Genomic DNA, 24,736 nt, shown 5'->3' on the forward strand with positions numbered 1-24,736 from the left:
TGGACTTGGTCAAAGGCACTATAAATATCCAATTTGTGTTTCTTAAGAGCTAAGTTTCACCCAAAAGCTCTCTCTCACTCTCTCTCTCTCTCTCTCTCTCTCTCTCTCTCTCTCTCTCTCTCTCTCTCTCTCTAAGATTCTTCGTTGTTCGTCGTCCGTTTCCAAAAACGGAGGGTACCGCGTGGATCAGAAGAGAAAACTCTACAATTCTAGCGGATCGAATCATCGTTTCGGAGATTTTTGAGTCTTTCCCAAAAATCGAGGTAGGGATTTGATCTTAGTTTCGATTGGATATTTGGATAGTAGTAGAAAATATAGTAAGGTTATGTTCTGTGGTTTTAGGTTTTCGGGAATCCGGGTTGTCGGTTTGGATCGTTTCCAAACGTAATTTTGTTTCGAGCTTAAGGTAAGGGGAATTTGATTACAACAACATTTTTGGAAAAACCAAACCGCTAAAAAGTTAGTTTATGTTATTATGTATGATTTAACTGCTTATTTGCTAAATTCTATCGAATAGAAATGCCGATTTTATGATTTTACGATTTTTGGTAAAAACGAGGATTTTGGCGTATGATCTCCAAACTTTACAAAAATCATTTATTTGTATTTATACTATAGTAGGAGATGCTCGAATCCTTTACTTATTCATTTAAATGATGTTTATGGAATTTCTATCATTTAGCGAGTTTTGGAATTAAACTTATGTGATATATGTTGAAATGGAAATGTATGAATTTTCGATACTATTGATATAGATTATGGGAACGAGGTTCCAATTTGTTATACTGAATATGTTGAAATGAAAATGTATAAATTTTCTATACTATTGATATAAATTATGGGAACGGACTTCCAATTAGTTATACTGTGAATGTGAAAAAACGGAGGCCGGTGATACACTGAACTGAATCAGTAAACAAAGAGGGGTAAACTGAGTGGAAAGGCGCCGGTTTGAACCCAATGTGATTATCGAAATTTGTGAAAAATACTGGAATTGCAGAGGTTACTGTTTTGCTATAAATTGTATATATGATACTAGAACTACAACTTGTGACCAAAATAGGTTGAAAGAAACTTCAGTAAAAGGGGTTGAAAAATACTCCAGTTCGGGGGTTGAAATAAACTCCTAGGGCTAGGTACCGATGCTGGCAGTGCAACCATACATGTGTAAAATCAGTATGGGTATATTAGATGGTCGACCTGCGAGGAGTTAGTAAGCTGCTGGTAAAAATAAACCAGGGGGCGGTCTGATCATAAAAGATGCTCGGCTTTGTTTGCACGAACAGGACACTCTCATAGGCAATCAGTGCACAACTCGTGCCACGTGGTAAACAGGCAAATTGTCATACCAAGATGGAGGTGTTCTAATAATCATATGCATAATTTAAATACTTTATGTGCAAATAAATGTTATATGATACAGTATTATAAACAAATGTTTCAAATGCATGAGTTCTTATTAAAATGTGCATATATGTAGTCACACACTATTGTAACTCTTTCTTCCTTAATGAGAGGTGTCTCACCCTATCATACAACCTTTGTTTTTAGATCCATTAGTACATCGGTCCTAGTAGTTAAAGGGATTGGGGAGATTATTTTTGGTTAGCTTACGTAAGCATTTGAATCTTGTATTAAACCTAGATGAAAGTCCTTTTTGGAGGGTTGTAATAACAAGATTATTCTATGTCCGGTTTTATGTAATTATGGATGTATTAGCAAACTCTGGTATAAGACTGATAGAAATCCCAATGAATGTTTATGTTTTCCGCAACATTTACATCGAAGTTATGTATGGTTTATACTCGTATGTCCCTGTTTAGGGCGGGTTGTTTATGTATCTTGAACAGGTACAAGTATTTGGTATAAGTGAGTGACACCTGGGTCCATATGAAGGGACGGGTCGTTACAGTTGGTATCAGAGCCCAAAGCCAGTCGAAAGTATGATTTGATTCATGTTGCCGAGTTAGGGATATGTGCTAAACTTAGAAGTTGCTAGTTGTGATAGCCTAGAATATACCAGAGTATAGGACAAGGATAAGACCTTGGATTTTGCTTTGTATATCTAGAGACGAAAATTCATCAATAGACTTATGTGTTTTTCTGGCTAAGTCCAAAGGTTCAGAAAATCACGACAATCCATTGACGGTTTTGTTTCCTAGTAGAAGGGTGAAATTCGAGTTCGAATGATATTGTTAAATTAATGGAGTATATCAATATTGGGAATATGAATTTAAGGGATTAAGTCTATAATATGATAGTAGTAGTGACGAGTGGGCTATTATTTTCAAATGGATTCTCGTAAATGTTTTCAGGATAGAATCTAAAGATATCACTGCCAACGTGGGTGGCAGTGGTAGTGAGGGTGCTGGCCTCGAGGCTGGTAATGACTCTACTAGTGTGTTGCGTGACTTCGCACAGCTCTTTATGGCTGAGGTAGTGTGGACAAATAGGGGGCAGGATCGTCCTACGACTGAGTTGGGTTGCTCCATTAAGCAGTTCACCAGATTGAAGCCCTTGGCTTTTATGGGTAGTACAGATCCAGTTCGTGCTGAGAATTGGATCTTGGAGATCGAGAAGATCCTTGATGTGTTGAACTGAACTGAGAGGCAGAAAGTCACCTTCGCCACGTTCAAGTTGGTAGGGGAGGTTGAGAGGTGGTAGGTGTCTGTAAAGCAGATGGAAGAGTACTGACTGATACCAATAGCGTTGACGTGGGCCCGATTCAAAGAGCTCTTCTTTGAACGTTATTTTTTTGCCACAATTAGAAACACGAAAAATGGAGGAATTCATGAATCTGACGCAGGGATCGTTAACAGTGCAGCATACGCTGCCAAATTCTAGGAGTTGTCCCGATTTGCTCCATTCGTGATTCCTGATGAAGCGAAGAAGGCCTGGAAGTTTCAAAGGGGTCTGAGGAGCGAGATCCGTAAGCAGACGGCGATCTTGCAGTTGCAGGACTTTGCTACGTTGGTTGATAAAGCCACGGTGACAGAGGAGTGTTTTCTACAAGATGCAGAGGTTCAGGTTACGAAGAAGAGGCCAGCGCCTCCTAATTCTTCGTCTAAGGCAGGACAGGGTAAGTGGAAGAAGAACAGTAGTGGTACGTCCCAAAATACCGCGCGTGTTCCTCATTGCCCTTTATATGGTAAGAAACACCATGGGCAGTGTTGGTTGTCTACGAGAGCCTGTATGCGGTGTGGTAGACAAGGACATCAGATGAGAGACTGTCAGATGCAGAGGAATAATGGAGCCTCGCAGCAGCAATACAAGGGGAATGCTCCGACACAGTGTGGCAGTCAGCAGGGGGTACGGCCCAGGCTAGGGTATATTCTCTGACTCTTGGTGACACTAAGAACGCTGGTGACGTAGTCACGGGTATCATTTACATGCTTTCTCATAAAGCTGTAGTATAATTTGATTCCGAGGCAACATATTCTTTTATTTCCTGAGGTTTTGTTAAATTGTGTGGATTAGAAGTGCAATTGTTAGATTATGAACTAGTAGTGGCTACACCGTCTAGATCTATGGTCGGGTGTAGCAAGGAAGTTCAGGACTTCCCGATTGAAATACAGGGGAGGATACTACCAGTTAACTTTGTGGTGTACGACATATTTGGCTTTGATATCATCATTGGGATGGACTGGTTGTCTACCAGTTATGCCAGTATTGATTGCCACAAGAGGGAGGTATTGTTTAGACAACCAGGAAAATAGGAATTTTAGTTCCTTGGATCGTGTGTGCGTTCTACACCACGTATCCTTTCTGCTATGCAAGCTAGGAGGCTACTTCTTAGGGAGTGCCAAGGATATCTGGCATTTGTGAAAAACACGCCAGCAGAAGAATGGGAATTGGAGATGATTGCTGTAGTGCGCGAGTTCCCTGACATGTTTCCAGAGGACTTACCAGGATTACCTCCGGACCGTGAGGTGGAATTTTCCATAGAATTAGCTCCAGATATGGCACCGATATCAAAAGCTCTGTATCGTATGGCTCCATCTAAGCTAAGAGAGTTAAAGGAACAACTTTAAGAGCTGCTTGACAAGGGGTACATTCGACCTAGTGTTTCTCCTTGGGGAGCACCAGTGTTATTTGTGAAGAAGAAGGATGGGTCAATGAGGATGTGCATTGACTATCGAGAACTGAATAAAGTGACAATAAAGAATAAATACACGCTACCCAGGATCTATGATTTATTTGATCAACTTTAGGGCACGCAGGTCTTCTCCAAGATTGACCTACAATCTGGGTATCACCAGTTGAAGGTAAAAGCGGAGGACGTCCCAAAAACTGCATTTCGAACTCGGTATGACCATTTTGAATTTATGGTTATGCCTTTTGGTTTGACTAATACACTTGCAGCATTTATGGATTTGATGAACAGGGTCTTCCACGAATATCTATACCAGTTTGTCGTGGTATTTATTGATAATATCCTAGTGTATTCTAGGAGTGCTGCAGAGCATGAAGTTCATTTGAGGCTAGTATTGCAAATGCTTTGGGATAAGAGATTGTATGCTAAACTGAAGAAGTGCGAGTTCTGGCTGGAACAGATTGCATTTTTGGGGCACATGGTGTCTAAAGAAGGATTATCGGTAGACCCGAGTAAGATAGAAGCAGTAGTGGACTGGGCGAGACCAAAGAATGTTTAGGAGGTCAAAAGTTTTCTGAGTCTTGCAAGTTACTACTGTCGGTTTGTTGAAAGGTTCTCCAGTTTAGCAGGTCCTTTGACGAAACTCACGCGGAAGAACGTGAGATATGATTGGATGGATGAGTGTGAGCTGAGTTTTCAGGAGCTGAAGCGGCGGCTGGTCACTACTCCAGTTCTGACTCTTCCATCTAATGATGGTGGTTTTGTTATTTATAGTGACGCTTTGAAAAAGGGTCTTGGCTGTGTTCTAATGCAGCAGGGTAAGGTAGTTGCTTACGCTTCTCGTCAACTCAAAGAATATAAGAAGAACTACCCAACGCATGATTTAGAATTAGCAGTGGTAGTGTTAGCACTGAAAATTTGGAGGCACTACTTATACGATGAAAGGTGTGAGATTTTTACCGACCATAAAAGTCTTAAATACTTTTTCACCTAGAAGGAGCTCAATATGAGACATCGTAGATGGCTTGAGTTGATTAAAGACTACGACTGTGTTATTAGCTATCACCCAGGAAAGGCTAATGTGGTAGCCGATGCTCTGAGTCGAAGGTCTGTGGATGCGTCTATTTCTACAATGGAGGTTCAACCTCATATCTGTATGGACCTTGAAAGGTTAAGTTTGGAAGTGGTAGAAAGAAAACATCAGGTTGTTCTTGCTAGCTTGGAGGTACAACCGACTTTATAGGAGAGGATTCGTGTGGCGCAAAAGGAGGATCCTGAGTTGGTTGAGGTAATGGAAGGAGTTCAGAAGGGGTTAAAGCCGGATTTCAGTATCGCTGGTGATGGGGTATTGAGATTTCGTGGCAGGGTTTGTGTATCGAATGATGCCGTGATTAAACGGGTCATTCTAGAGGAGGCACACCAGTCACTTTACACTGTGCATCCTGGTAGTATGAAAATGTACCGGGATTTAAGGGAATCTTTCTGGTGGACCAACATGAAAAGAGAGACCACCTAATTTGTAGAGCAGTGCCTGACATGTTAGCGGATTAAAGTGAAACATTAGAGGCCGGCAGGACTATTTCAGCCACTTGACGTTCCTGAGTGGAAGTGGGAACACGTCTCGATGGATTTTGTGACGGGTTTACCTGCGGAGGTGCATGGGCAAAATACCATATGGGTTATAGTAGATCGGTTGACGAAAACTACATATTTCATTCCAATCAGAGTCAACTTCTCTCCCAATAGGCTGGCAGAACTTTATGTGCAAGAGGTGGTACGATTCCATGGTGTCCCTATATCTAATGTTTCAGATCGGGATCTGCGTTTTACATCTCGTTTCTGGAAGAGTTTACAGGATGCCTTGGGTTCGCGATTGACATTCAGTACATCTTTTCACCTGCAGATGGATGGACAGTCGAAGAGGACTATTCAGACGTTAGAGGATATGTTGCGGGCTTGTATACTAGATTTTGCTGATAGTTGGATACGATATCTACCGCTTGTTGAATTTGCATATAACAATAGTTACCAGGTGAGCATAGAGATGACACCTTATAAGGCTTTGTATGGTCGTCGGCGTCGATCTCCGTTGTACTAGGATCAAGTAGGTGAGTGGCAGATACTAGGTCCAAAAATGGTTCAGCAGACAGGCAAAGGTTGCATTGATCAGGGAAAGAATTAAAGCAGCTCAAATTCGACAGAAGAGTTATGCTGATACTCATCGACAAGAGTTGGAATTCGAGGTAGGAGATATGGTATTCCTGAGAATCGCTCCGATGAAAAGGGTGATGAGATTTGGGAAAAAGAGGAAGCTAAGTCCTCGGTATGTCAGACCTTTTGAAATCCTTGAAAGGATAGGTTCGGTTGCTTATTGAGTGGCATTACCTCCAGCATTATCTAAAGTCCATGATGTATTTCACGTGTCTGTACTGAGGAAGTACATACTAGATCCATCACACGTACTGAGTTACGAACCTCTAGAGATCAGTGATGCCTTATTGTATGAGGAAGTACCAGTGCAGATATTGGATCGGAACGTGCAGCAGTTACGGACTAAGGAAATACCTCTCGTAAAGGTATTATGGCGTAACCATGCAGTGGAAGAAGCTTCATGGGAATTAGAGTCTGAAATACACCGGAAATACTCACATTTATTTGATGGTATGTTGGTATATAGTAGTGTAGGTGGTATAGATTAAATAATATGATCTTTGGGAGAATCTCGTTTATATATGTAAGCTTCCGAAGTATCCTGTGTGTAAACACGGTATTCCTCCGCCATATGTGAGTATATGTAATGAATTTAGGCCAAAGTCACTTTGTAGGCGACGGTCGACTCTCTTATAAAGCAGAATTATAAGAAAAGGTTATGTTAATAATTGTTAGTAAATTTCGACGAAGAAATTCTTATAAGGAGGGGAGGTTGTAGAGACCCAAACCTGTATAAGATGGATTGGTCGACGAAGGGTCACGTTCGTCGACGAAGTCCTTCAAAGCCTTGTCGACAAAATTCAGAGCCTCGTTGACGAGCAAATACCGAGTGGGTCAGAGAAATATCCGAAACTTGAACTCGGTGACAAAGGGATGGCCTCGTCGACGAGCTGTGTGGCAGATTCGTCGACGAAGACGCCGCCTCGTCGACGAATTGGACTTGGTCAAAGGCCCTATAAATATCCAATTTGAGTTTCTTAAGATCTAAGTTTCACCCAAAAGCTCTCTCTCTCTCTAACTCGCGAATCTCTCTCTCTCTCTAAGATTCTTCTCCGTTCATCATCCATTTCCAAAAACGGAGGGTATTACGTGGATCAGAAGAGGAAACTCTACAATTCTAGCGGATCGGATCGTCGTTTCGGAGATTTTCGGGTCTTTCCCAAAAATTGAGGTAGGGATCTGATCTTAGTTTCGATTGGATATTTGGAAAGTAGTAGAAAATATAGTAAGGTTATGTTCTGTGATTTTAGGTTTTCGGGAATCCGGGTTGTCGGTTTGGATCGTTTCCGAACGTTTCGTTTCGAGCTTAAGGTAAGGGGAATTTGATTACAACAATATTTTTGGAAAAACCAAACCGCTAAAAAGTTAGTTTATATTATTATGTATGATTTAATAGCTTATTTGCTAAATTCTACTAAGTAGAAATACCAGTTTTACAATTTTATGGTTTTTGGTAAAAACTAGGATTTCGGCGTATGATCTCCAAACTTTACAAAAATAATTTATTTGTATTTATACTATAGTAGGAGATGCTCAAATCCTTTACTTATTCATTTAAATGATGTTTATGGAATTTCTATCATTTAGCGAGTTTTGGAATTAAACTTGTGTGATATATGTTGAAATGGAAATGTATGAATTTTCTATACTATTGATATAGATTATGGGAACGGAGTTCCAATTTGTTATTCTGAATATGTTGAAATTGAAATGTATGAATTTTTATACTATTGATATAGATTATGGGAACGGAGTTCCAATTAGTTATACTGTGAATGTGAAAAAACAGAGGTCGGTGATACACCGAGTTGAATTAGTAAATAAAGAGGGGTAAACTGAGTGGAAAGGCACCAGTTTGAATCCAATGTGATTATCGGAATTTTTAAAAAATACTGGAATTGCATTGGTTACTGTTTTGCTATAAATTGTATATATTATACTGGAACCACAGCTTGTGACCAAAAGAGGTTGAAAGAAACTTCAGTAAAAGGAGTTGAAAAATACTCCAGTTCGAGGGTTGAAATAAACTCCTAGGGTTAGGTACCGATGCTGGCAGTGCAACCATACATGTGTTATATCAATATGGGTATATTAGATGGTCAACCTGCGATGAGTTAGTAAGCTGTTGGTAAAAATAAACCAGGGGCGGTCGGATCATAAAAGATGCTCGGCTTTGTCTGCACGAATAGGACACTCTCATAGGCAATCAGTGCACAACTCGTGCCACGGGGTAAACAGGCAAATTGTCATACCAAGCTGGAGGTGTTCTAATAATCATATACATAATTTAAATACTTTATGTGCAAATAAATGTTATATGATATAATATTATAAACAAATGTTTCAAATGCATGAGTTCTTATTAAAATGTGCATATATGTAGTCACACACTATTGTAACTCTTTCTTCCTTAATGAGAGGTGTCTCACCCTATCATACAACATTTGTTTTCAGGTCCATCAGTACATTTGTCCTAGTAGCTAAAGGGATTGGGGAGATTATTTTTGGTTAGCTTACGTAAGCATTTGAATCTTGTATTAAACCTAGATGAAAGTCCTTTTTGGAGGGTTGTAATAACAAGATTTATTCTATGTCCGGTTTTATGTAATTGTGAATGTATTAGTAAACTCTGGTATAAGACTGATAGAAATCCCAATGGATGTTTATGTTTTCTCAACATTTACATCGAAGTTATGTATGGTTTATACCCGTATGTCCCTGTTTAGGGCAGGTTGTTTACGTATCTTGAACAGGTACAAATATTTGGTATAAGTGAGTGACACCTGGGTCCATATGAAGGGTCGGGTCATTACAAGTGATGTAAAGACCCAGGAAATAAAATAATAAAAGGAAAATGAGAAAATTAGATTTTTGGTAAAGTGGGGAGAAAATCGACAACGGTTTTCTAAGAAGTCAGGAAAACTATGGACGGTTTTTAGTTGCAGAGCTGAACTTATAAAGTCCCGCGAGCCTTATTTTATTTAGGAAATTAAAATCTCTCTTCTTTCTCTCAAGAAATCCATGGCCCCATTTTCTTCCACCTTCCATTCTAGCTCTGTTATGCCTTATTTCATTGATCAGGAACCACCATAGGGTTCCTAGGAAGATTCTCTACAACGTAGGCGAAGCGGAATTTCGATTTGGGGTTTTGGGGCACCATCCCAAAACTGAGGTAAGGGTGTTATCTAAGTATTTATGGATTGTTTATCTTAATTATGGGATGAATAGACTTAGAAATGTGAATATAAATGTAGTTTTGGAGTTGAACTGAGGAATTGGGAATTTGTGAAATGCAGGGTTTGGTGAGGATACCACAGGCAGACTAAGGATTTTTTGCGGGTATTTTCTCAGGAACCCAAGTAGAATAATAAATAATTTAGGGTTTAGAAAATTGTAAATATGCGTATTTGGGAAAACATGAATATGATAGTTGTTTTGGATATTCAGTTGATTGACAGAAATATATTCATATGTGTGTAATTTCAGGGTTTGGAATTATGAATGTCGCAGTGGTATGAGTTAGAAAATTAGTGAACGAGTTCAATTGTACAGGTAATAGGAAAATATGTTCTGCCAGATAACTTAGAAATTTTATCAGTATAGCACAGTATTTAAATATGAGTTACAGAGTATGGTTTTAAACTAAATAAAGCATGGAAACTATACAGTATTGCAGTAGATATTTATAGAGTTTTATTTAATTGTGTGGCATGAGGAAAATACTGGAATATTTACAAAATTTTACACAAATTTATAGACTTATGATTATATAGTTTTAGAGAGTTATGAAATACAATTTTATTTACGGAACTACGACTATACACAGTTTTCTAAAATTACAGTTTACATGGTTATACATAATTGCAATATACAATATTTTACAGGACCATGTTTATACATCATTATACAGAATCATGTAATGCAGTATTTTATAGAAACATGTTTATGCAGAGTTTTACAGTACCATGATTATACATAATGTTTTATAGAACCATGATATACAGAGCATAGAACCATGACATGCAAAAATACAGATTGTATAGAAATACAGATTATACAAAAATACAGATTATACAAAATTATAGAGATTTACAACTTCATGGTTAATACAGATGATATAGAATCATGGTAAAACAGTTAGATCTTATATAAAAACAGTATTATATAAGTATCTGACCCTGATGGAATAGAGCTTTTACAAAGCATGGTACCTTAATTATATAGTATAGACAGTGCAACCATACGTCTTAGATAGAGTATGGTACAACCGATTGTGCCATAGGTAGGGTAGAGGACTCCCTGGTGTCCGGACTTGGTGGAATGGGGCCTTTCATGCTAAAGGCATATACGGATGCATACAGTTAGGCTGACGTTGGAGGGCCAACTAGCTTCTAACCCTGCCTACGGGTTGCACAACCTAGTCATGAAGGGTTAAATCATGACATACAACCATCCAGGGGAGATTTTCAAAGTTATGTATGTATTATAGCATCCACGGAAAACAGAGATTACTTATTATAGATAAAACTACGATTGAATAGATGACTAAGAAAATAATGTATTTTAAATGACATAGATGTGAATTGTTATACTGATACTTTTCACACGATATCCTATTTACAGTTTTAATTAAAGGTTATAATTTATGTACAGACTCATATGTCACACATTGGTAATAACATGTTTTCTCCTTACTGAGAGGTGTCTCTCCCCCAGCATTATAAATATTTCAGGTAACTTAGAGAGGCATGCAGGGCCGGCTCAGAGATAGAGGAGGCAGTTGAGTCGGCATAGTTTTGGGGTGAGTCTTAGTGATTACGCGTCAAAGTTGCGTAATTAGGCGTTTAAAATCATGCATTAAAGATCACAACTTTAATTAAATGCCTAGTTATGTTCGGTATTTCAACATTGAGTTTGTTTGAGATAGTTATCATATTTTTGGCATAAATTTACGAATATTTGTGTTTTATTATTGCAGGGTAATTTTTGGAGATTAACACTGAGCCATGCAAGTCTGTGAGCATCAAATGGGTTTACGCGCCAAAGGCTCTCTCGAACATTTAAAGAAAAATAAAAAAGGAATATATATATATATATATATGTATATATATATATATATAACACATATGTATATATAAATGTATTGTACAAAGAGGGTCCATGTATTTGCATGCATGCAAAATCGGTTGTGCGTGTGGGCTTGATGGGTTGCTGACCGTGGGATATTATGAGAAAGGAAACAAAAAGAAAAGTGGGCTGCATGCAAAAAGAAGAGTAGGTGCTGGGCTTAACATGCAAAGAAGCCTTTGTGAAGAGCAGCCCGTGTAGTGGAGTGTGTGCGCGCTGAAGTAAAATGGGTTAGTTGGGCTGGCCATGAGGTATGAGAAGAAAATGAAAAAAAAAAAAAAAAAGTGGGTTGAGTTTTGATGTGACCCAACCATGCAAGAACAAATGCCCCTGTGTGTGTGTGTGTTTGGAGTGGCGTGTGAGGCACTGGTCTTAACATGAGTTGGCGTTGGAGGAGGGCCCGAATGGGGTGTGTTAGCTGGGGAAAAGTGAGCTGAGGGGGATTGAATAAAAGTAAAAGGGTTTTAGTGTAGGGTGTGTATCGTGTGGGAAAAGGGGGGGCTCTCCTTGGTCTCTATGTCGCAGTAAATAGGAGAACACAGCAGCTGGGGGCTCTTCTTGGTCTCTATGTCGCAGTAAACAGGAGAACACAGCAGCTATTGCTGCTATGAGGAGCTAAGCCCGATGGCCTCTCCATTCTCTCACCATTCTCTCCCTCTCTCACTCTCTCTCTTTTTTCTTGTTTATTTAAATAGTTTTGTTGACTTATTATTTATTTTTCTTTGTCATTCTCCATAGATATTTTAATGTTTAGTTTGAGTTATTAATTGCATTGAATATTTATCTTTAAAGTATTGTTGGGTTTCTCTCTCTCTCTCTCTCTCTCTCTCTCTCTCTCTCTCTCTCTCTCTCTCTCTCTCTCTCTCTTATTTTGTCTCTTTATTTTAATGTTGTTTAAATCCATTGTTTGAGTAGCTAATGTTGGATTTAAATATGAATTTTTACTTTATTATTTCAGTGGTCTATTAGATTAATTAATTTCTTGTCTTTAGGTTTGTTATTTTAAATGCTTCAAGGTTGAAGTAATTTGTTGTTTTACTTTGTTGTCTTTTATTTTATTGTTGCAATGAGCTATTGTGGAATCAATTTCATTTGGAAATTTCGGATTGCAAGCATGAGTGACTAAGTTCTATAACTTGGGTTGTGGGTCAATATTTGTTGCTTTCCATGGTTTACTAGTTCTCCTACGATATTATTGTTAAACTTTTATTTGGCTAAAATCGAAAATTGAAAGCATCATTGATAAATTGCTGGCTCTTACTTCTTCTTTTGATGTTGACGTTAGGCACATCAAAATCTTGATTTAATCTAAGATTTTCATCAATTAATTTTTACATGAAGTTCGGTTGATGCGTAATGAGAGCTTTTATTTCCTTCCGTTTGGATGTGGTAAATTTACTCGAGCTTTAGTTCGAAAATTTCATCTTATTAATGCCTTGATTGGATTAACAAGAAGAGGAGTAAGACCTAGGGAATTAGTAAACGGCGGAAGCAAAAAGATGTTGAACCCATAACCAAAGTGTTTGGTAAATTGTTTTAGTTAATCTGTTTAGTTTTGGCTATGTAATGAGATTTATATTTTTGGAAATTTGATAAAAGTTTAGTCTCATTTTATCATTTTTCTCAAGCACTTCCCACTTTGTTTAGTGTTTTCAAAAACATAAAAAACCAAAAAGATTTTCACACCACATTTTACAGCAACAAGATTTCACTAAACTTTCACAAATACTTTGATACTCAGTGGTCCCTGTGGAATACGATCGTAGACTCATCCTTGATACAACTTGACACTTCTACACTTGGAAGCACAACTCAGAACAAATCAAGTTTTTTGCGCCGTTGTCGGGGATCAATTGGTGTCATCAAAGTATTTTTCTGATTATAGAGAGGGTGTTTATAGAGCTATGAACGTCTTCACAGTCTGGGTGATATCCATTTCCTCTCCTTTAACCTATTGTTTTTATTTTTCTTTTTGTTGTAATTTATTTATTTTTTGGTTCATTATTACAGAGCTTGCATGTCATGTTGGGCTAAAGATAACACATTTAGATTGGTTAGGACAGACTTATCAATCTCATCATCAAGTGCACCTGTTTCACTTGAATCACTCGAATCATCATCTGACAGTCATAGCATCATGGCTAAGAATGAGCATCATGATAGGGAGAACCCTAATAGGACCCTTAGCATAGGCTCTAGCTCTTGGCCTACTTCTTTTTCTACCACTATCGTGGCTAGATGTGTCTTCTCACCCTGACCCAATCTCTCATTGAGTTGTATGGCTGAAAGGGACTTCTCGTCATCTCCTTTCATCGCAATGAATTGCACCATACACGAGTGATCTCCCATCAGACATAGGGAACCAATTGAAGCCATCAGCATCCATTCCAAGAATTACTGGAAAGTCATCCAATGGCACTATTGTGAGATTCACATGACCTTCCAACTGCCAAGCTTCACAGTCACTTGCTTGGCTACTCCCAGAGTAGGTTGGGCTACAAAATTAACTGCTTTCACGCGTCATGTATCCTACTCTAAGGATAAGTTGAGTCTCCATGCTTCCAATTGTGAAACAAAATTATGAGTAGCCCTCATATTCACCATAGTGCGGGTACTCTTCCCATTTATCCTCAAGTCTACAAACATTAACCCTTTTGCTCATGTAACTTTCGATGCTTTTGCTTGCTTTTCCAATGGGCTCACTAGCCGCACTGAACCTACCCTCGGGGCATCATCCTCTTCTTCCTTGCTTTCCAACTCTTTTCCCGAAGTGGAAGCTTGTAAGGCATTGAGTAATCCCTTGTGTTGACACTCACTCACTCTATGAGGTCCTCCACACAAGTAGTATGAAATTTTACTCTTCCCCTTTCCATTGGGTGTGTTGAACCCTTGAGACGACGAAGCTTTCTTTGAGGTTGATGATTTAGAATCGGCTCCCCCACTCTTGGGTTTGCCTTTCTTGAAAGACTTTCCACTGTTTCCCTCTCCGCCAAACCGTTTGGACGAAACAGTATCATCACTAGCATAGTCAGTTAAGCGTTCTGTAGCAGCTTGTGCAGTTGACAAGTCTTGAACCCTTTGCCTATGAAGTACAGTTCTTGCCCATGGTTTCATCCCCTCTAGAAAATAGAACAACTTGTCCTTCTCTGACATATCTCGAATATCCAACATCAAAGTAGAAAATTATTTCACTTATTCCCTAATGGACCTTGTATGCTTGAGATCTCTCAGCTTTCTCCTTGCATTATACTCAACATTCTCAGGAAAGAATTGGGCCTTGAGCTCTGTCTTCAAGTCTGCCCAACTATCGATTACACAACTCTCATTTTTTATATCTTTGAACTTGGTACGCCACCAAATTTAGCATCACCAACCAAGTACATGGTCGCAGTATCCACCTTTGCCTGATTTGAGGTCATCCTCACAATGCGAAAGTACTACTCCACATCAAATAAGAAGTTCTTTAACTCCTTGGAATAACGGGCAACCCCATACGTCCTGGGTTCTAGTACCTTGGTCTTGCTAACTCCTAGAGTGTTGGAGTTCCTCATAGCAAGAACCATCAGATTCAGCTTTGCATATAGATCCACAATCCAAGATTGCAAAGTTTCCACTATATGGCGAAAGTCTTCTAACATCTCACCTAGCAAACTTGTTTGATGCTTTTGTGATCTCATCACTTCATCAACAATTTCTCTCATTTGGGCCAACTTTGTGGCCATAGTATTGGTTGTTGCCTTAACCTGTGTTTTCAGCACACTGATCCTCTCAACATTATTTGGTGCCATGGTCACTTACCAAAGCTTTCCAAATCCCACAACAAAGGTAATTGATCTCTCGTAGCAATTGAGCCATGGCTCTGATACCAAGTGTCATGGTCTGTAATGACCTGCCTATTTTTCCATATATATTTTTTTCCTTTTACACATAATAACATACATAATAATCCTGCTAATATGTCATAGTCATGATCAACCTGGACCCAAGGGTACCAGGGATATATTTGTCATATAACTTTGATACCTAAGCAACGGAAAACATAAAATCACATACATACGTAAAACACCAGAAACCATACCAGAGTTCTACTAAATCTATTTTATATATATTTGCAGTCATCTACAAAAAGACCAAAAAGTATTTCTAGGGTCTCAGTCCAAAAATCCATCTGACCTTAGCTCACCCACTTACCCTACAGACAGGGTAGCTTAGTTCACTTCTACTACTACAGGGCTCTATCTACCCTCCCACCTGGATTTTCTAAAATATTTGTAATGCTGGGGTAAGACACCTTTAAGTAAGGGAGACAAATTAATATCAGTGTGTGACAATATGAATATTTTCTATGATATACATATAAACAGTACATAATTCATATCAGGGATAAACAGTTGTATCATAATTGAATAAAACATGATTTAACATAATATAGTTTAACATACTAAATTCTTGTACTAGAAAATCATCTTATATAAACATATCATACTTAAATTGTTACTTAGGATAGGTAAATTGTAAGAACCTGAACCGTGATATATGGGTTTAAATAAATAAAAGAGGGGCAAATTGGGAATTTAGCAAGATTCGTCAACGAAGCCAGAGTTCGTCGACGAAGTTCAGAGGTTTGTCGATGAGGAGAAGCTGAGAGATTTCGGGAAACCAGTGATATCAGCATTCGTCGATGAATCCATCGTCTCGTTGACGAGTTGTCTATATGACCTCGGCGATGAGGACACCATTTTGTCGATGAGGACGCCCGAATCAAAGGGCTATAAATAGAAGTTTCATTACTTCCAAACTAAGAAAACTCAAATATCTTCTCTTTCTCTCTCTAGAACTCTCCCTACTCTTCATCTCTCTAGATTTCTTCACTATTCATCGCGAGAATCATGAATCTGAAGTTACCATAAGGATCGTGGAAGGATTCTCCACAAGTTCTATGGATCGGAATCCCATTTCGGAGATTTTTCTGGTTTTGGCGTAAAATTGAGGTAAGGCTCGGTTCTCAATTCTAATCCAATAGTTTAGTAGAGAATAGTGTTGTGAGTATCTTCTGTACTGTTGATTGTAGGTTTTGGAACTCGGTTCACTATTTAGGGACCTTAGAGTTTGGGATTTGCTATTCGGGGAAAAGGTAAGGGGAATTGTGTTTATATCGGTTATTTTTGAAATTGAACTCAGTAGAACTGTGGTTCACGGTCTTGTGTGTGTTTTGGGTACTCATTTCGGGGGATCTAACGGGGAAAACTATGGGTTTTTCATGATTACAATTTTGGGAAAAAGGAGGTGACGGGCTGTATCCCTGGTTTTGTTGAAAACCGAACGTATATGTTGATTTATACTGTGTTATAAGGATGGTCGTGCCTTGACTTGTTTTAAACTATATTTGTTTGGAAAACCATGATTTTAGATTATCAAATGGGTGTGGTTTGTTTGGTTATATGACCATGCATGTGTGTGTGTGATTGGTTTAAATGCTAGTAGGAACGTGGTTCCGAAATTGTTCAAAGTACTGAGAGTGTCCGACTCTATATCCGAAGGCGTATGAAATTGCTAGCCATAAATTAGCAGAGTGTTTGACTCTATATTCGAGGGCGTGAGCCTATTCCGAAAGATCAGGCAGAAGGGTGTGGATCCACCAGTTAGCACCGGTATGATGCCATGGGAGTCGGGGACTAGCCATGTGCTGATGGCGCCGTGTTACACAGGTTGGCTACTGGTCAATGCCGTATGTCGCGGGCCAGCTTTGGGCCGATGGGTGTGATGACACCGGGATTGCTGATCATGTGTGTGCGTGCGTGTATGCACTGTTATGAAATTGGTACTGGAACTGCATTTAACTGCGTGTATGTTGCATCATGATAACACTCAAATGCTACACACCAATATAACCTATGTTGTTCCTTACTGAGAGTTGTCTCACCCCTACTGTACGTACATTTTTACAGGTCTTTCAAGTAACCGGAACTAGCGTCCTCGTATAGGGAGCGTAGTGGCTAGTGTACTATGGGTAACGCTTGGGTAAGTACTAGGACTTGTATTTTGTGGGTTGCTGTTTTGAGATATGTTGGGCACCCGGTTGTACGTTGTTTGATGGAACCTTGATTCTGTCCTTGTATAGACTTTGGTATGGTACTATATGTATATAGTAAAACCTTATTTCGCTGCGTGTGATCTGTTATATTTGGATGTATATAGGGCGCCTGGTAACCCCACGGGGTCGGACCCTCATCCATTGTCCTGTATCTTTGGATGTTTTGTATGGTACAGGGACTGGTTAGTTAACATTTTCACCCTTGAGTCCCATTTCCGGGTTTGGGGCGTGACAACTTGGTATCAGAGCTAACCAGGATTTTAGGTCTTGTAAACTTGGTTAGGTTTAGTTATGAGTACATACCAGAGTATAGGATGGTGGATATGCGTAGAGTTGGTTGAGGGTTGTCCGGTTACTAGACCGGGACTTGTTGACGATATTCCGTGTTTTCCTGGGATGACGATTCTAGTAAAAGTAGGGCAGATCATTGATGACTTTCGTGTTGGTGTAATAGGACAGACCTAGACCTGGCAAGGAATAGTTAACACGATTAGTTGTCGATCATTGTCTTAACTGTACGTGTTATAGGGGTACTGATAGATTCCTATTGTGTTTCAGAGTGGAGCCCAAGGACAATGACCTAGGAAGCGGCTCTGAGGAGACGGCGAGTGTTGAGTCCCCTTCTGTGCCTCGAGGTTTAACGAGGCAGGTGTTACGGGAGATCGGGCAGAGTATGAGGAGACGCAAGCGCTCTCCTACTACTGCGAGGTGCACCATTGAGGGGTTCACACGCATGCATCCTCCGACGTTCTCTGGAGGACTTGCCCCAACGAGAGCAGAGGACTAGGTGGAGAAGCCTGAGAGGATCTTGGAGGTCCTGCACTGCACGGATAAGCAGCGAGTCCTCTATGCTACCTTCTAACTATCTGGGGAGGCGGGTCGATGGTGGACTGCAGTGAGTCTGCTAGAGAAGCAGAGAGCCAGTCTTGTAGAGATGACATGGAGCCGTTTCAAGGAGGTGTTCTTTGATAGATACTTCCCGGCTTCTGTATGTGATGCGAAGGAGGATGAGTTTTCTACTCTGACTCAAGAGAGTTTGACGGTGCAGGGGTATACCGCTCGGTACATAGAGCTGTCCCAGTTTGCGCCGTGTTTGATCTCGAGCAAGTACGAGAAGACTTGGAGGTTCAAGAAGGGTCCGAGGAAGGATATCCGTAGACTAGTGGGTATGCTTCAGATCCATGAGTTCTCAGTGTTGGTAGATAAAGTCACGGTGATTGAGATCGATATTGTAACGACCTGCCTACTTAATTAACTGGTTTTTTTTTTTTTTATACTATGATAAACTACATGCTCTGATACCATACTGGGAAAAACCTAACCATTAACCTAAGCAACGAGAAGCATAAATCAAATAAACATAACCATATGTAAATATATACGTACAATACCAACACCATACAATACAATACCAGAGTTCTAACATGTTTCCCAAAATACCATCAACTATACTAAGATATACAAAAATCCTCCACAATACTCACTTCACTGATAGGGCACTACTGAAGCCCCTCTATCTACGAGCCTGGTCTGCTCGCCTACCTGGATCACCTGAAAAATGATTCAACATTGGGATGAGCCAACGCTCAGTAAGACGAAATATGCTATTACTAGTGTGTGGCAAATGAGCTACAATATCATGAAAATTTGTTTCATATAATCATGTATAATTGAATACATAAATACAGTACAAGTGATAAAATACACCACCCTTTCCATGTTGCTTAACAAATCAGTATCGTAGGTTACTATTCAAAATACTTATAGAGTACATAAGTATGTTCCCTGTTCTGTAAATCTGTATGTACGTTATAGTAACTGAAAACTTTCCCTGTGGATAACTGTGTATCATGATTTAACCCCTCATGACATGGTTGTGCGGTCCGTAGGCGGGATTTACCCTGGCTGGCCAACCAGGAATAAATCACTATACTCCATCGGTCTGATCTGCCCACCTCAACCCATATCTGACGGGGAGCCTATCCACATCAAGGGCCTAGGTGATCGAACTACTACCATGTATTATCTAAATAGGTGGTTACACTCATAACATAACGTAATATCTGTAGCAACGGTACCGTGCTCTGTAACTGCATAGTCCAACAGGGTCTGATACCATATAATGTATTTCTATATACAACTATCTGATTCACCATGATTCTGAAATAACCGTAATAACCATGATGCTGCATAAACTGTAACTGTAATTCATACATCATAATACCGAGAACTGCATAATCATAATACTGAAATTCGTATAATCATGGTACTGAAATTCATAAAATCATGATACTGAAATTTGTAAAACATATCTCCGTACTATTTTCATATTCTCAAGCCACACCATGCTTTAATACATAATTTTCATAATTTAATAAATTGTATAATATTTTAAAAAAAATACCTAGCATAGCATATTTCCCTTACTTGACTACTAGAAAGCCCCTATGGTACACTAGCCTAACACCTACAGGCCCTTCTACATAACACCCTGAAAACAATATTTTCTAGAACAAAATATCAGTATTTCTTCGTCTACATCATTTCCTATAACTGTTATAAGGCCAAAAATAGACTAAAAGGCCTTACCCTGGATTTGGGATGAAATCCAACTTCGTTTCACCAACGATCCGCTCTAGCAGACCTGTAGAGAACTTCGCTAGGAGCGTCGTGATAGCTTCAGATCTTCGATCCGGTAAGGAATAGGCTTGGAAATGAAAAGAGAAGTGAGAGAGAGACGTAGAGAGAGAGAGAGAGAGAGAAGAGAGAGAGTGGCGTTGAAAATGGATAAAAATATGGTTTTTAGCTATTCATAGGGCCAGATTCGTTGACAAGACACGTCACCTCGTCGACGAGTCCTTTATTAAATTCGTCGACAAAACCCTGTATTCGTCGATGAAATTCAAAGCAGCCCATCCTTTGCTTGGTAGTTTCTCATCGACGAAATCTTGCCTTCGTCGACGAGGTCCTGAAGACCTTCATCAACGAAACCCTGTATTCGTCGACGAAATTCCTTATGCACTCGTTGACGAATGCTTGCATTCGTCGACGAGTCCTGGCAATTCCTTGCAATTTTTATTATTATTCATTATCTCCAAAATGCGATGTCGTCGACGAAGTCTACTGCCTCCTTCTGTTCTTGTTTCCATTTTCCTCCCTCTTTATTATTAAAATAATATGATTCTTCGGGTCACTACAGGTATCCTAGAAGATGAGGTGGATTAGGAATTGAGGAAGAGGACAGCACCTTCTGATTCTTAGTCAGGATCTCGTCAGGGGTCGTGGAAGAAAAGGAACAAGGGCTCGGGTTACCACCACAATACCGAGTTCCAGGTTTCTCAGGGGAGCCAAACTAGTGGACATTGTACCAAATGTCACAAATGGCACGAGGGTGAGTGCCGGTCATTTAGGGGTAACTATTACAACTGTGGCCAGTTAGGTCACATATTTCGTGACTGTCGTGCACCGAAGCGAGACATACTCTCATCTAGTGTGAACCAGGGACGTAATTAGATACCTCGAGGAACCGTTCAAATGAATACAGCTCAGGCCAGAGTATACTCTCTTACTCCAGTGGACACTGAGCATGCAGGGAACGTAGTGACAGGTACCTTATTATTGCTTTCAAATAAGGCTTCTGTTTTGTTTGATTTGGGTGCAACCCATTCCTTTATATCTGTGAATTTTGTTGGACGGTGTGGGGTTGAGACCCAAGTCATGAACGAGGTGTTATCTGTTGCTACGCCATCTGGGAGTGTATCTTTCTGTAGGAAGATGTTGGTAGACTGCCTAGTGGTAATTTAGGGGAAGCTGCTACCAGCGAATCTTGTGGTATACAACATGTTAAGTTTCGATGTCATTTTGGGGATGGATTGGCTATTCTCCAGTTATGCTGTGATAAACTGTCATAGGAAGGTGGCAATTTTCAAACCTCCTAGGGAGTAGGAGTATGAATTTGAGGGATCGTGTGTGCGTCCAGCACCATTGATTCTGTTGGCATTATAGGCGAGGAGGTTACTCTTGGACAGGTGTCAGGGGTACCTAACTTGTGTGAAGAAACCACTGCAGGATGAGTTAAGGCTCAAGGACATTCAGGTAGTCAGTGAGTTCCCTAACGTGTTTCCAAATGATTTACCCGATTTACCTCTGGATCAAGAGGTAGAGTTTGCTATAGAGTTGTTACCTGGAAAGGCACCGATCTCAAAAGCTCCGTATCGAATGGCTCCAGCTAAACTTTGAGAGTTGAATGAGCAGTTGCAGGAATTACTGGACAGAGGTTTCATTCGACCTAATGTTTTGCCTTGGGGAGCTCTAGTATTGTTTGTGAAGAAGAAGGACGGGTCGATGCGAATGTGCATTGATTACCGTGAGATTAACAAGGTAACTGTGAAGAATCGCTATCCTTTACCTCGTATAGATGATCTTTTTGACCGGTTGCAGGGGACATGGGTCTTTTCGAAGATCGACTTGCGGTTAGGATATCATCAGGTGAGTGTCAGATCTGAGGATGTAGCAAAGACTACTTTCCGAACTAGATATGGTCACTACAAGTTTTTGGTCATACCTTTTGGATTGACAAATGCTCCGGTGGTGTTCATGGATCTGATGAACAAAGTTTTCCATGAGTACCTAGATCAGTTCGTAGTGGTGTTCATCGATGACATTCTAGTATACTCGAGGAGTTCGAAAGAGCATGAGGACCATTTGAGGTTAGTATTACAGATTCTACGGGAGAAGAAGTTGTATGCTAAACTGAAGAAGTGTGAATTCTAGTTGAGTCATATTGCATTCTTAGCTATGTGGTTACTGGTGATGGTATATCAATTGATCCTAGCAAGATTGAAGCTGTGGTTGACTGGGTGAGGCTGAAGAATGTGTAGGAGGTTCAGAGTTTCTAGGACTGGCAGGTTATTATCATTGATTCGTGGAGGGGTTCTCTAAACTGTTTGGGCCTCTAACTTAATTGACTAGGAAGGGAGTGCAGTTCGAGTGAACCAGTGATTGCGAGCAATGCTTTCAAGAGTTAAAGCACCGGCAGGTTATTGCTCCGGTTTTGACCATTCCTATGGGGGATAGTGGATTTGTGATTTATAGCGACGCGCCTCTGAAGGTTTTGGGGTGTGTGCTTATGCGGCAGGGTAAGGTAGCAGCGTATGCTTCTCGGCAATTGAAAGAGTACGAGAAAAATTATCCTACGCATGATATGGAGTTGGCTGTTGTTGTATATGCATTGAAGATTTGGCGACACTATTTGTATGGTGTGCAGTGTGAGATCTTCACTGATCATAAGAGCCTCAGGTATTTCTTCATGCAGAAGGAGTTGAATATGAGGCAGATACGGTGGCTTGAGTTGATTAAAGACTATGATTGCACCATCAGTTATCACTCGGGAAAAGCTAATGTGGTCGCTGATGCATTGTGTCGGAAGTCGGGACCTGTGGCTGTATCTACGGTTGTAACTCAGCGTCACATTAGATGGGATTTGGAGAGTTCAGGTATAGAGTTGGTGCGTGGTGATCATCAAGTTTTCTTTGCTAGTTTGGTGGTCCATCTGACCTTGTTTGAGCGTATAAAAGTCGCGCAGGCTAGTGATGTAGAGTTGAAAGAGGTTATGGAAAAGGTACAACAGAGACTAGCTACAAAGTTTAACATCTCTGACAGAGGTGTGTTGAGGTTTGGGACTAGGCTTTGTGTTCCAAACGATGATGGAATCAAAAGGATGATTCTGGAGGAAGCGCATTGTTCTTTGTTTACGGTACATCCTGGTAGTACAAAGATGTATTAAGACTTGCGCGAGACCTTTTGGTGGTCTGGTATGAAGAGGCAGATTGATCGATTCGTGGAGCAATGTTTGACGTGTCAGCAGGTGAAAGCTGAACATCAGAGGCCGGTAGGACCGTTGCAGCCTTTGCCTATTTCGGTGTGGAAATGGGAGCATATTTCCTTGGATTTTGTGACCGGATTGCCACTAGCACTTCATGGGCAGAATGTTATCTGGGTGGTCGTGGATAGATTGACGAAATATGCTCATTTCATACCGATGAAGATAGGCTATCCTTTATGTAGGCTGGCAGAGTTGTATGTGCATGAGATTGTGAGAATGCACGGAGCACCGGTGTCCATTGTGTCAGATCAAGACCCGAGATTTACTTCTCGATTCTGGATGAGCTTGCAGGAGGCATTGGGGACGAAGCTTACTTTTAGTACAGCATTCCACCCCCATACTGATGGACAGTCGAAGAGGACGATACAGATCTTGGAGGATATGTTACAAGCTTGTGTATTGGACTTCGGTGGTAGCTGGATATAGTTTATGCCACTAGTAGAGTTCGCTTATAATAATAGCTTCCAGGCTAGTATCAGGAGGGCACCATTCGAGGCTTTGTACTGCACCATCAGTTACCATCCAAGTAAAGCTAATGTGGTGGCTGATGCGCAGAGCCAAAAGTCCATGATAGCAGCATTGTTAGCAGCAGAAATTCAACGCCCGATCCAAATGGACTTGGAGAGGCTTGGTGTGGAGTTAGTAGGAAGTGATCACTAGGTATTTATTGCCAACCTGGTGGCACAACCTACCTTTCAGGAAAGGATTAAAGCAGCCCAGAAAAATGACGCAGAGTCGATGGAGTTGATAGAGAAGGTACAGGAAGGATAGGGGGAGGAGTTTAGTATTTTAGATGACGGAACTCTGAGGTTCCTTACTAGGTAGTGTGTGCCTACAGATGTGGATATCAGAAGGACAATCCTAGAGGAGGCTCACAAATCCTTATATACGGTTCATCTAGGCAGTACTAAAATGTATAGGGATCTGCGAGAGTATTTCTGGTGGAGCGGCATGAAGGGAGAGATTGCCAAATTTGTGCAGCAATGTTTGATGTGCTAGTAGGTAAAGACTGAGCACAAGAGGACGGCGGGCTAGCTACAGCCAATTTACACTTCGAAGTGGAAATTGCATCACATTTCTATGAACTTCGTGATGGGTTTACCGCCAGTGTGGTAGGGACATAATGCTATTTAGGTGGTCATAGATCGACTGACGAAGACCACTCACTTTATTCCTATTAAATTCAACTACTCCATGGATAGACTGGCAGAAATATATATTTAAGAGATAGTACGATCACATGGTGTGCCAGTGTCTATAGTATCAGATCGAGACCTACGCTTCACGTCACGATTTTGGAGGACTCTACAGGAGGATCTGGGGTCTC

The 24,736-nt window shown here is 40.3% G+C and overlaps 1 protein-coding gene across 1 annotated transcript in view; it reads right to left on the bottom strand.

The window, feature by feature from the left end:
* The window catches only part of LOC131166372 (beta-amylase 2, chloroplastic-like), a 41,730-nt gene that overhangs the window by 9,309 nt on the left and 7,685 nt on the right, over positions 1–24,736 (bottom strand). Inside the window, exon 2 of the mRNA XM_058124859.1 lies at positions 19,010–19,076. The gene's annotated coding sequence lies outside the window, so the exon portion shown is untranslated. The remainder of the gene's footprint in view (positions 1–19,009; positions 19,077–24,736) is intronic.

Source organism: Malania oleifera, chromosome 10 (genome assembly GCF_029873635.1).
Source record: "Malania oleifera isolate guangnan ecotype guangnan chromosome 10, ASM2987363v1, whole genome shotgun sequence".
Lineage (NCBI taxonomy): Eukaryota > Viridiplantae > Streptophyta > Magnoliopsida > Santalales > Ximeniaceae > Malania > Malania oleifera.